Here is a 12,500-nt window from a genome sequence, read left to right as displayed (position 1 = left end):
CTTTGCCGTGGCACCCTTAATTACATTAACAAATTGCTCAATGTCAAAGGTGCTCTGAACTAAAAGGAATGAAAATAATTGAACTTAAGTTATATGTAAGATAATTTTATTATTATATAATATTATTATTAGGTTTGTGGGAGGGTATTAAGCTTGGAACTACGCATTCTTGATAATCCGATTAACTTCTCTAGAAACAGGTTTTCAGTATTGGGGAACCATGGAAGGACTTATAAGGGTCACCTCAGCCCTGAATTGATTTCATAAACATTAATTCATTACGCTTTTAAAACTGAATAGGATGTTTCCCAGAGTGGAAAATATTGGGGTACAAATGCGGGCGGGACGTATCAGACAGAAATGGAAAATCGACCGGCGTTTTTACGACCAGCTTTTGAGGAACCCGTTTTCGAAGCTCCCGAAGGAGGTTGGGAGGGAGGAGGAAGGAATTCCCATCAAAATTCACCTTCAGGATTTCTTTTCCTCTTTTATTATATAGAATGGAGAGGAGGGGAGGGAAGAGGGAGGTGAGGAGGATAAGGAGCGGGAGAAGAGAGGGAGGTGAGGAGAAGGAGGGGGAGGGGAGAGGGAGATGAGTAGAAGGAGGGGGAGTAGGAGGAGACCCAAGTCATTACACGCCATTGATCATGGCTTCAGACATATCCTGAAGAGGATTCAGGCTTCCCAGTAACGCCTCATCTGATAGGCTGTAAACAGGCTTTATCCTTCATTTGATGGATGGATGGAGCTTTGCCTTGGGGAGGATGAGGAAGTAGGAAGATGGATGAAGAGGAAGAAGGGAGGTTAAATGGTCAACGTAAGGACATGCTTATAGATAAGGTTATGGAAGGAGGAGAGAAATGAATGAAAAGATGTCTGATAAGAAATTGTTGATAAAAAAGGAAGGATAATTAGTTCTGCATAGGAATGATGAAAACGATAATGTAGTTTTATTTAGCTAGAAAAGTCAATGTGTTAGAATTACTCAGTCAAAATTCGTGTGTTTACTCATGCACACATGCACATCTCTCTCTCTCTCTCTCTCTCTCTCTCTCTCTCTCTCTCTCTCTCTCTCTCTCTCTCTCATTACATATATATATATATATATATATATATATATATATATATATATATATATATATATATATATATATATATATATATTATATATATATATATATCATGTTTGTGTATGTAAATTCAGCGCAATGCTGAAATACGGTAAATCCTCTCTTTCATAAACTTCAAAAATATCACAATCAAGAACGAGGAACTCGGACGCATCTTCCCACAATAAAAAGAAACATTGATGACAAAAAAAAAGAAGAAAAAAAAGTAGCTGCTTCCACACTGGCTCCCATATAGGTAATTGGAGTGAGTCTGGACTCTGTCTGGCAGCCAGCGTAGGCAGACTGCAAAAGGATCCGGCCTTAATTCTATTGGTGCTCAGAGCTGTCTTCTAACTACTTTTCATGACGGATTTTGGGTAGTATGGATACATTATTTTTTGCATAATTTGAGGCGTCTCGGTGTTTTATACCTTTCATTAGACATTGTATGTCATTATTTTTTCTCTCTGTTTTGAGAGAATATTTTTTTTTACATTATGGCGTATACACGTGTCATTGTATGTATTATAATATATATATTATATATATATATATATATATATATATATATATATATATAGATATATATATATATATATATATATATTGTAATATAAAAAAAAAAATCTCTCTCTACGGTAAGGATTTACGAGGAGAATATATCAGGAAACAGTGACAACCCACTATAACTTAAAATGTACTTTAATAACAATTAGTAAGGAAATTAAAGTCACAAACAGAACATTAAACAAATTACGGACGTATTACACAAAAACAAAGACTCGCCATACAAAGCAACTTCTATCAAGACTACTCATCACTAATCACTGCATTTTACAATATAATACCCAAGTCACAAAGCTTTACATCAACACAACATATAATTCACTGTAACATCAAAAAGTTAGTGGCAACCAACGTAACATCACACAAGAAAACGTCCAAATGGATAAACAATACATTACCATATATTCCTCAAAACTTGATACACTATTATAATCACTTGTTTGTTTCAGCTCCAACGAAAATCATCGTTTTGGGCCTTTATATACCCGACTCACGCTAGACATCCATGGACCAAATATCATATTTTTCGGTACATTATCCTTGGCGACTACCGCCTACGCCAAGCGCTACTGCCATCTGTTGTCTAGTGTACACACTTTTTTGTATGCAAATATCAATTTTCAACCTTTTATGCAATTTTACATTCAACTAAATCAATATTCCTTTACATTCCCCCCTTTTTAATCAGCGGCTCTCTCCTCAGTCCATGCTGAATTTTCACTCTTACAGTCTTGAACATTAGCTACTTCCCTTCAGCAACTATCGGAGACATGGCCACGTCGTTGGTAACAAGCACTTTCCTTTAAGTAATCAACAGATCTAGAGAGAGAATCTGCAATGACATTTTCTTGCCTGCTATATGGTGAATATTCAGTTTGAATGGTTGCAAAAATAAAGACCATCTTAAAATTCTCTTATTGTTGTGCTTACATTTATTTAATAAAGGTTAAAGGGTTATTATCAGTATATACGTCTTATTTCAAAGTTACTGTTAAGCAAGTATATCTCAAAGTGCATTAAACTCAAAATTAAACTCAAAGCTTCTTTTTCAACAATACTGTAATTTAACTGGTGGCTATTATATTTCTTTGAAAAGTAAGATACAGTGTGTAAAACACCATTATGTTCCTGTAATAATACACTGCCAGCTCCTACTTCACTGGAGTCTACCTGTAACTTGAATGGTAGATTAAAAGTCTGGGGATTTCAGTAACTGGCTTAGACCATTTAACATAAGCTTAAGTTTATTAAAGGCATCGTCACATTCCTTTCGACCACACAAACTTCACATCCTTTTTCAGCCGAACTCTGTTAATGGGTAGGCTACATCTGAAAAGTTCTTACAAAATTCCTGTAATACCCCACTGTTCCCAAAAATTTCATCACTCCACGTTTAGATGTAGGGAGGGTCAAATTCTTTATAACCTCAATATGACAATCAACAGGTTTCACTTGGCCACTTCCTATTTCATGTCCTAAATATTGAACAGTAGTTTGCCAAATTCTTCACATTTGCAAGGTTTATCGTAACATTAAATTCTAATAACCTCTTAAAAACATCATATACTTTTTTAATGTGATCTTCCCAGGTTTCTCCAACAATAATAATGTCATCTAAATAAACAAATACACCTTCGAGATCCTTCAAGATATAATTCATCGACGTTGGAAAGTCAGAGGTGCATTACATAAACCAAATGGCATTACCTTATAATTATAAAGTCCATGGGGTGTAACAAATGCAGCAATATCCCTGCTGTTTTTGTCTAACTCAATTTGATAGTATCCTTTCAATAAATCAATTTTACTTAAAAAAGGAAACTTTGCTACATTATCAATTATATCTTCTACTCTAGGCATAGGATATGAATCTTTTTGATAGTTTACATTATTTACCTTTCGATAGTCTGTACACATTCTTGCACTTCCGTCAGGTTTGTCGACTAGAATACATGGGCTAGCCCATTCACTATGGCTTTCCTCTGCTAGTCCGTGTTTCAGTAAATAAGCAACTTCGGTCTAAACTGTGTTGTTGCCTCGGCGACATTCTGTATGGACGCTGACTTATTGGCGTCTCTTCTCTCAACCTGATTTTATGCTGTACTCTTTTATACCTTTTAGGATGGTCTGAAAATAGATCTGAAAAGTTTTGAATTAGCACTTTAAAATCATGCTGCTGTTCATCAGATAAATGAATACATAACTTCCTAAATTTTTCATCATCACTCAAATAATCTGTATTTTTTAATCTAAGTTCAATTTCTTCTTCAACGTCTTTTTCATCATTCTCTTTTGCAATTGACAACACTCCACTGGATTCGTTATACTTCTTTAATTTGTTAATATGGAAAGTTTTAACTTTCCTCCGTCCTGTAGGAAATTGAATTCGATAATTAACATCACTTACTTTTTCCTTCACCGTGCATGGTCCTATATACTTCTGGTTAAAAACCTTACCAGCTGTAGGGAGATACACTAGAACCTTATCTCCTATGTCGAGTTCACGTTTTGCAGCCTTTTTGTCGTAGTTTCTTTTCATCTCTTCTTGTACTACTTTGATCCTCATGTGCTACTTTCCATATTTTCTTTATTTTTTCCTTCATTTCTTGTAACGTGATAGAATCCTTCTCATCTGAAATCAACTGATTCTTTATCACCTCAATGGGTGACCTTACCTGATGGACATATACTAACTGAAAAGGAGAATAACCCAACGATGAATGTACGCTATCACGAACGGCAAATAGCAACATTGGTATGTAGACATCCCATTCCTTTTCATTTTCACAACAGTACGTGCGAAGCATGGTTTTGAAGGTTCGATGAAATCGTTCGACCACTCCTTGGCTCTGTGGGTGATAAGGAGGCGATAAACAATGCTTAATATTCTGACAGGCTAAAAATGAGGTAAACTTTCTAGACGTAAAGTTGGTTCCTTGGTCGGTTTGAACTTCTTTTGGCAAACCTACCAGCGAGAAGAACTTGTTAAGCGCTTCAATTATCTTATCAGCACTCACAGTTCTTAAAGGAATAGCCTCTGGAAATCTGGTAGCACTACACATAATTGTCAGCAAATACTCGTTACCTTTGCTAGACCTAGGCAGAGGTCCTACACAATCCAAAACCAGTTTCTCAAAGGGTTCTCCTGGAACTTCAATGGGTTGCAATGGCATCACCTTAGGGTCATGTTGAGCTTTACCTACTTTTTGACATAAATCACAATTTTTACAATATTCACTACAATCTTTCTGCATCTTAGGCCAAAAAAAAAAACCTTAATAATTTCTCATAAGTTTTGTTTATACCTAAATGACCAGAATAACTACAGTCATGAGCAATACCTAGAACAAAATTCCTATAACTACTTGGAATGACCACTTGTTCTACAACATCATTAACATTTCTACTTCGTGAACTTCCTCATTAGGATTCCATCCTTTAAAAAGTAACACTTGCCTTCCTTCTCGATATCATTTATATCAACAAGGGCATTATCTCTTATTACCTTCAAATATCATCTTCAATTTGAGATTTAACAAATTCTTCCTTATTAACTTTCAGCATTCGCAAAGGAGTTACGACCTTTACTTACTTGTAGTGTTTCCGGACCATCTTTAAACAAGTTTTGTAAATCCAAACCGTCGTCCATCATTTACCTTTCCTTCGGCACTCTTACTTCTGTAGTAACTGCACAAGCAGGAAATAAGTTTGGAAATGTACATTCAACTTCTGTAATAAATGAAGAATTAAAGGGTTTTTCTGTCAAAATTGGATTACTGCTACCAAAAACTTTGTCTCCACATACATCATTTCCAAGAATTAACTCTACTCCTGACACTGGGATTTCTCTCACCAAAGCAATTTTAACATAATCCCGAAATTAACGGAGTTTCTAACCTTACTTCTACTAATGGAGCTGAAAATTCAGGTCCAAACCCACGCAGAAGTACATACTCTCCAGTATCCTTCCACTGGTCATACATATTTCTTATCATTACAGACTGTACCGCTCCGGTATCTCTAACCACCTTACTTTCCTTTTTTCAACACAAGGGAGGTGTAACCAACCATCTCCCATAAAAGGGTCATACAATTCAGTACCTTTGGATGTGGACTTCTCTTCAGGTAGTCTCACTCCATTTCCTTTTACAATATCCTCAATACAACCAACATTACTAACATTTTGAACATCATTGTTACCCATTTTGTAACCTATATTCTCATCAACATTACATATATTATTACTGTCGATGCTATCGTTACAATACCTCTTACCTGGCCATAAGGGGAGAGCAAACAAACAAGGACCTCTGTCACCACATGCTTGTGGTTGATTCAACAATGCAATGGTATTTTCAGGTTTCATGATCATCCTTAAAATGTACGGTTTATCTTTAACTTTATTTACCACTTGAATTGGACGGTTTATTGTGCGATGTGGACAACTCCTACTGATGTGTCCTGGTTTGCCACAACTGAAACATACAAAATCTCTAAAATTTTCGCCTATATTTTTGGTAACTAGGTGTAAACTGATCATTTACACCGTATCCTGCTTGTCCAGCACTAACACTAGGACCAGAATTATATCGACTTGCCCCTCTACCACCTCTATTAAAGGATTTATATAGACTCCACGAGATGATACCTGTGAACTCGTAGTCTTACCTTGTGCCTTGTAATTTTGCTGCTCTTCCCAAACTCTGCTCCTTCCAATTTTAGGAGTGACGTCAGTATAATATAGCTTATGGGTCAATGCATAAATATCAGACAATCTAGTGGCTTCATCGACATTATCTACATCACGTTCATCCAAATATGTTTTAATAAGTGGATTAATACCATCCTTTGAACTGCTCAAGCAAGATAAGTTCCTGAAGTTTACCGAAATCACCATTAACTTCTCGGGCATTCATCCACCTATCATACCACAGGCGTTGTTCCCGTGCATACTCCATATGAGTAAGACTCTCTCTTTTTATCCAGCTTCTGAACTTCTCTCTATACCTCTCTGGCACCCATTCATAAGCTTTCAAAACTTCGGATTTAACTCTCTCATAATCCTTAGAATCATCTAAAGATAAGGCAGCAAATACTTCCCTAGCTTTTCCTCGGAAAGAGGTTTTGAACCAACGTGCTCCATGACGTTCTCGGCCATTCACACGCTGTTCTGCTACTTTCTCAAATTGTAAAAAAAAATGCATCCACTTCATTTTCAACAAAAATTGGAACACTTTTTACTGCATTGTCTATTCTAAAAGATTTTGGCATTTCTCTGGACTTTTCTTCTACTTCAAGTTTCTTCATCTCTAGCTCTATCCTCTTTTGCTCAACTTCAGCTTCTACCTTCTTTTGCTCAACTTCAGCTTCTACCTTCTTTTGCTCAACTTCAGCTTCTACCTTCTTTTGCTCAACTTCAGCTCTCTCATTTTCTAACTTCTTTAGTTCAACAGCTTTCTCACTCTCCTTTTCAGCTCTCTCATTCTCCAATCTAACTATTTGCAAATGAATCTGCATCTGCTCAACACTCATCCCTTCATAAACAAGTTTGGACTTTTTTGGTTTAACCTTGCGTGACTTGGTTTTTTCACGTACGGCTTTGGCACCTTCCTCTTCACTTGCACTACCCTCTGTATTATTCTCACTTGCGCTTTGCTGGCTATCAGTTTCTTGCCCTTCCCAACTCATTAGTAACAACCCGTCCTTATCAGACAAATTGCCTAAAGTCATTAGCGCCTCACTTACTTTATTTGAGATTTCTTGCTTCCTTGCAGATTCTGATACTTCTACATTATAGTACCTAGCTAGAACAATCCAGTCTATTTTAGTTATACCTTCTAACTTTTCACCACTAGGACTACGTATGAAATCTTTCAAATCAAACATATTTAATAACATGCTCAAAATAACACAGCAAGACAAATATTATAGCACTAACACTATCACAACTCTCCCCCCTCTCTAAAGTACATGGAAGTACTGAAAAGCAATTAACAGTAGGGATACGTCAAGTTATGGTCGAATACGCTCGACATGAATAAAGTAACAATTAATAAGGATATGTTCGAGTTTCGTTCGATAGAATGAGCAAAAACTGAGTAGGGATACGTTCGGGTTTCGTTCGACAGGCCCCCATGTAATATAAAAAAAAAAAAATCTCTCTCTACGGTAAGGATTTACGAGGAGAATATATCAGGAAACAGTGACAACCCACTATAACTTAAAATGTACTTTAATAACAATTAGTAAGGAAATTAAAGTCACAAACAGAACATTAAACAAATTACGGACGTATTACACAAAAACAAAGACTCGCCATACAGCACTTCATCAAGACTACTCATCACTAATCACTGCATTTTACAATATAATACCCAAGTCACAAAGCTTTACATCAACACAACATATAATTCACTGTAACATCAAAAAGTTAGTGGCAACCAACGTAACATCACACAAGAAAACTTCCAAATGGATAAACAATACATTACCATATATTCCTCAAAACTTGATACACTATTATAATCACTTGTTTGTTTCAGCTCCAACGAAAATCATCGTTTTGGGCCTTTATATACCCGACTCACGCTAGACATCCATGGACCAAATATCATATTTTCGGTACATTATCCTTGGCGACTACCGCCTACGCCAAGCGCTACTGCCATCTGTTGTCTAGTGTACACACTTTTTTTGTATGCAAATATCAATTTTCAACCTTTTATGCAATTTTACATTCACTAAATCAATATTCCTTTACAATATATATAGACATATATATACATATATATATATATATATATATATATATATATATATATATATATATATATAAATATAAGTGTGTATGTGTGTTACAAGGCCTTGAACAAAAAAGGTGCAACTTTGTTGGTTTTCAGAAATTCATTTAGGATGTTGAATGATATCAGTTGAGATGAAAGTTTTAAATACGAATATGTTGTAAAAGATTGAACAACCCCCCCCTCCCCCAACCTTCCGTATTTCAAGACAATATTAGACTCCCTGCTTTATCTAAAAATCGATAAAATAAAAATTTCACAAAGTGGTCTGATTATGTCTGAATCGTAACTACAGTAACAGTGGTTATTGGTGTGCAAAGTAAATAAAAGTAATGGTAAGTGAATGAATAAACTAAAGCGCAGTTAATTAAATAAACTCAAATTTCCACACCAAATACGTGGGTCAATTAGATGTTAATGTAGCCAGACATTCCATATTACTGTGACGGAATCCACCGTTGCAGACAGGATGATTAGACCCCTTACAGAGCTTTCCTTATGTTGAGAGGATTGCATTTGCACATTCATTAGAGAGGAGCAGCTGCTATATATAATTAGCGGCGCTGAGCGTTCTCCTGTTCAGGAATCTCTGCCAGACGAGAGGTGGTACTTCGGCATGTGTCTGCAGCATTTGCTGAATATATCTATATCTATCTATCTATCTATCTATCTATATATATATATATATATATATATATATATATATATAATATATATATATATATATGTATATATATTATATGTATAGATGTATCCTTTAACATTGTTTCGAACGAAGCCTGAAAGGATTTTCTCAACACAGTCAAATGTAATGTGTCTTTCTCTTAAGAAATGTCTTATTGTATCGTTTTTTTTTTAGATTACTTCGAAACGCTAAAATGGTACTTTAGTATGCAAATGTCACATCAGGGTATCCTCTTAACGGATTTTTTTTTTTTTTTTTAAGAATTTAAGGTTCTTTAGGACCACAGTATTATACTCCTCTCTCTCTCTCTCTCTCTCTCTCTCTCTCTCTCTCTCTCTCTCTCTCTCTCTCTCTCTCTCTCTCAAAAATTAAGGTTATACAGGAGCATAGTATATACTTCACTCTCCAAGAATTTAAGGCTATACAGGAGCATAGTGTATACTCCACTCTCTCAAAATTTAAGTTTACACAGGAGACATTATATACCTCTTCCTCTCTCTCTCTCTCTCTCGTCTCTCTCTCTCTCTCTCTCTCTCTCTCTCTCTCTCTCTCTCTCTCTCAGACTTTTTTTATTTCTTTCTTTTCCCATCTTGGACGACGTCCATACCATAGGGATAAAACAAAGGGATGTGTCCTTAATTCAATTGGGAGCATCCGGCAACTGTCCGCTATCTCGTTAAAGATGGAATTGTAGGTAAATTGGACCACCCGAATTCCATAAGGGCGCCTCCTCTGTCTTCACTTGGGGACATTTTCTCTCCTTTTTTCTTGTACCCTCTTTTGTTTGCTTTATTGAATATATATGATATATATAATATATATATATAGATATAATATATATATATTATAATGTTTTTGTACACACACACACACACACATATATATATATATATAATATATTATATATATATATATATATATATATATATATATATATATATATATATGTATGTATGTATGTATGGCTATGTAAAATAAGTAGGATTGCGAAGTGACAATGTAGCAAGTATGACTACCCGATCCAGAATGTTCAGAGTTGTGGAATCTCTCTCTCTCTCTCTCTCTCTCTCTCTCTCTCTCTCTCTCTCTCTCTCTCTCTCTCCACTATTGCCTAGCAAAGAAAATTTAACTTTTAATATGAATCATAAACAAGACTCAGATCAAACTAATTTTCTTGAATTTATGTTAACAGCAGTATCTAAAGGTGGCGGACTGTCAGCACACACTCTTCAGATTGACGACGACCGAAAAACATTAGGGGTCATAACCGTAACGTTAATAAAAACAGAAGGTGTAATGAAGGCCATAACACTTGACGAAAAATACAGAGTTGATTTCAAAGAAAGAGCAATAAAGACTTCCCCTTATACTTCTCAATGAACATCAGCTGATGTTGACTGAGAAATAAATCAACCATTGTATCGAATGTCTTCAAATTAGTTGTTAGACTGGATATGACCCGATATGACCTGTCCTCTGCATCTCATTATAACTATGCAAAGTCATTTGCCACTTTGAATAGGACTGTCTTGCTACTGACGGAAATAAAACGATTTTGTTTCAAGTTTTATATTTTGGAGATGAGCGCAAATTCGACCTGATTACAGATTATCAATGCCATTTGTTTTGAGTCATTAAAAGTCCATTCTAGGGCGCACAAGACCATTTTGCCTGTCAGAATCAGCGTCTCCTTCAACCAAAGCTCCCCTCCAACAGTCGATCGGATTTGTCTTTTAAAGGATTTCTCCCTGAAGTGTTTCCCTTTTAGCCGGAACTCAATCTGTACGCGTCCTGTCCATAGGAAAATTCCCAGGTAGGAACCCGTTGGAGGATATCGACACTTTTATTTTCGCTCAGAGTTTGAGGCCAGAATCACGGTGTCCCAGAAAACGGGCAAAGATTTCTCATATTCAGTTTGGAGGCAAAGTTGATGGATGGGGAGTCAAGTGGCCTCGGGTGAGCTGCCGGCGTCCAACAGGATAATCATTACTGCTAATCTGCCTTCAATTTAGGTCTGACTTGTGAATGGTGAGGTGGGAAGATTACAGACAATCAAGGCCAATGGGATCGATTCCGTTATTGTAATGCAGAATGTTCGACGTTGCACGAAATTAATAGTATAAATGCAGTAGTGCAAAAGATTTTGTATAATCGTGTGCGTTTGATGACGATTTAACATTGATGTCGGTTAATATTACAATCGTTAAAGTAGCGACTGCTTTTCCAGTCAGAAGATTTATAACAAATTTGCAGACATGAGTTAAATCTGACTATAACGGGCGTAACGTCTGTCCGTCCGTCTGTCATTCAATCATGGCCAAACGGCAGGTCCGATGGGCATGAAACTTGGCAGGGTTATAGTGAGGACTCCTAAGATGGTTTATAAGGGGGTTTAATCCTACCTCACCCCCCTCCGATGGGGTTGGGTGTGAGAAGGGGGTCCCTGAAACGGAACCGGTTCTGATCGTGAAACGAGGCTGGTAACGCCCGTAGACTTAGTTATTTTACGAATTTTCATACATAATTTCTGTATACCTATGTTTGCTAGTAGTTATAATCAGATTTAAATTTCCATTCAAATTTCGAACAACTAAACTAACGAAAATGTTTATTCAGTAATTCAAAAATAAATATAGGAATATAGGAAAAGGGGGAAGGAAGGCAATCGTCAATGCTCGTAGCTTTGCAGTTCCCAGTTCTCGACGAATGAGAAGTTGTCGGATGATGTTGAGTCAAAACCTACTTCGGAGACTCATGGCCCTTTTAATGCCTCAGTGACCTTTTTTACTTATTTTTTTTCTCAACGTCGAAGCTTTGCTGATTTTGTTGCTTGAATGTCATTTTTTGCTAAATATGCCAGGCCTCGCTATCATCAGCTGTTCCTCAGTGGACGAGTGGGTTGTGTGCTCGCCTATCAATCTGGTAGCCCGAGTCCGCTTCCCGCTGCTGCCATTGAGGAACCAGAGGAAATTTATTTCGGGTGATTAGAAATTCATTTCTCGATATAATATGGTTCGGATCCCACAATAACCTGTAGGTCCCACTCGCTAAGTAACCAATTGGTTACTCCCCACGTAAATAAAAATCTAATCCTTCGCGCCAGCCCTAGGAGAGCTGTTAATCAGCCCAGTGGTCTGGTTGAACTAAGATATACTTATCACCCTATCACAATCTTTGTCGAATATTACATAAGTAATTATTATTATTTCAGTAGATGAAACTTGTTCAAATGGAACAAGCCCACCAAAGGAGCCACAGACGTGACATTCAAGCTTCCCAATAGTGTTGGTTTCAGCCTCCCGCCGCAGACCCAACACTGCAGCAGAAACTGAACATGAT

Source organism: Macrobrachium nipponense, chromosome 26, assembly GCF_015104395.2.
Source record: "Macrobrachium nipponense isolate FS-2020 chromosome 26, ASM1510439v2, whole genome shotgun sequence".
NCBI lineage: Eukaryota > Metazoa > Arthropoda > Malacostraca > Decapoda > Palaemonidae > Macrobrachium > Macrobrachium nipponense.
Note: the sequence above shows the minus strand (reverse complement) of the source record.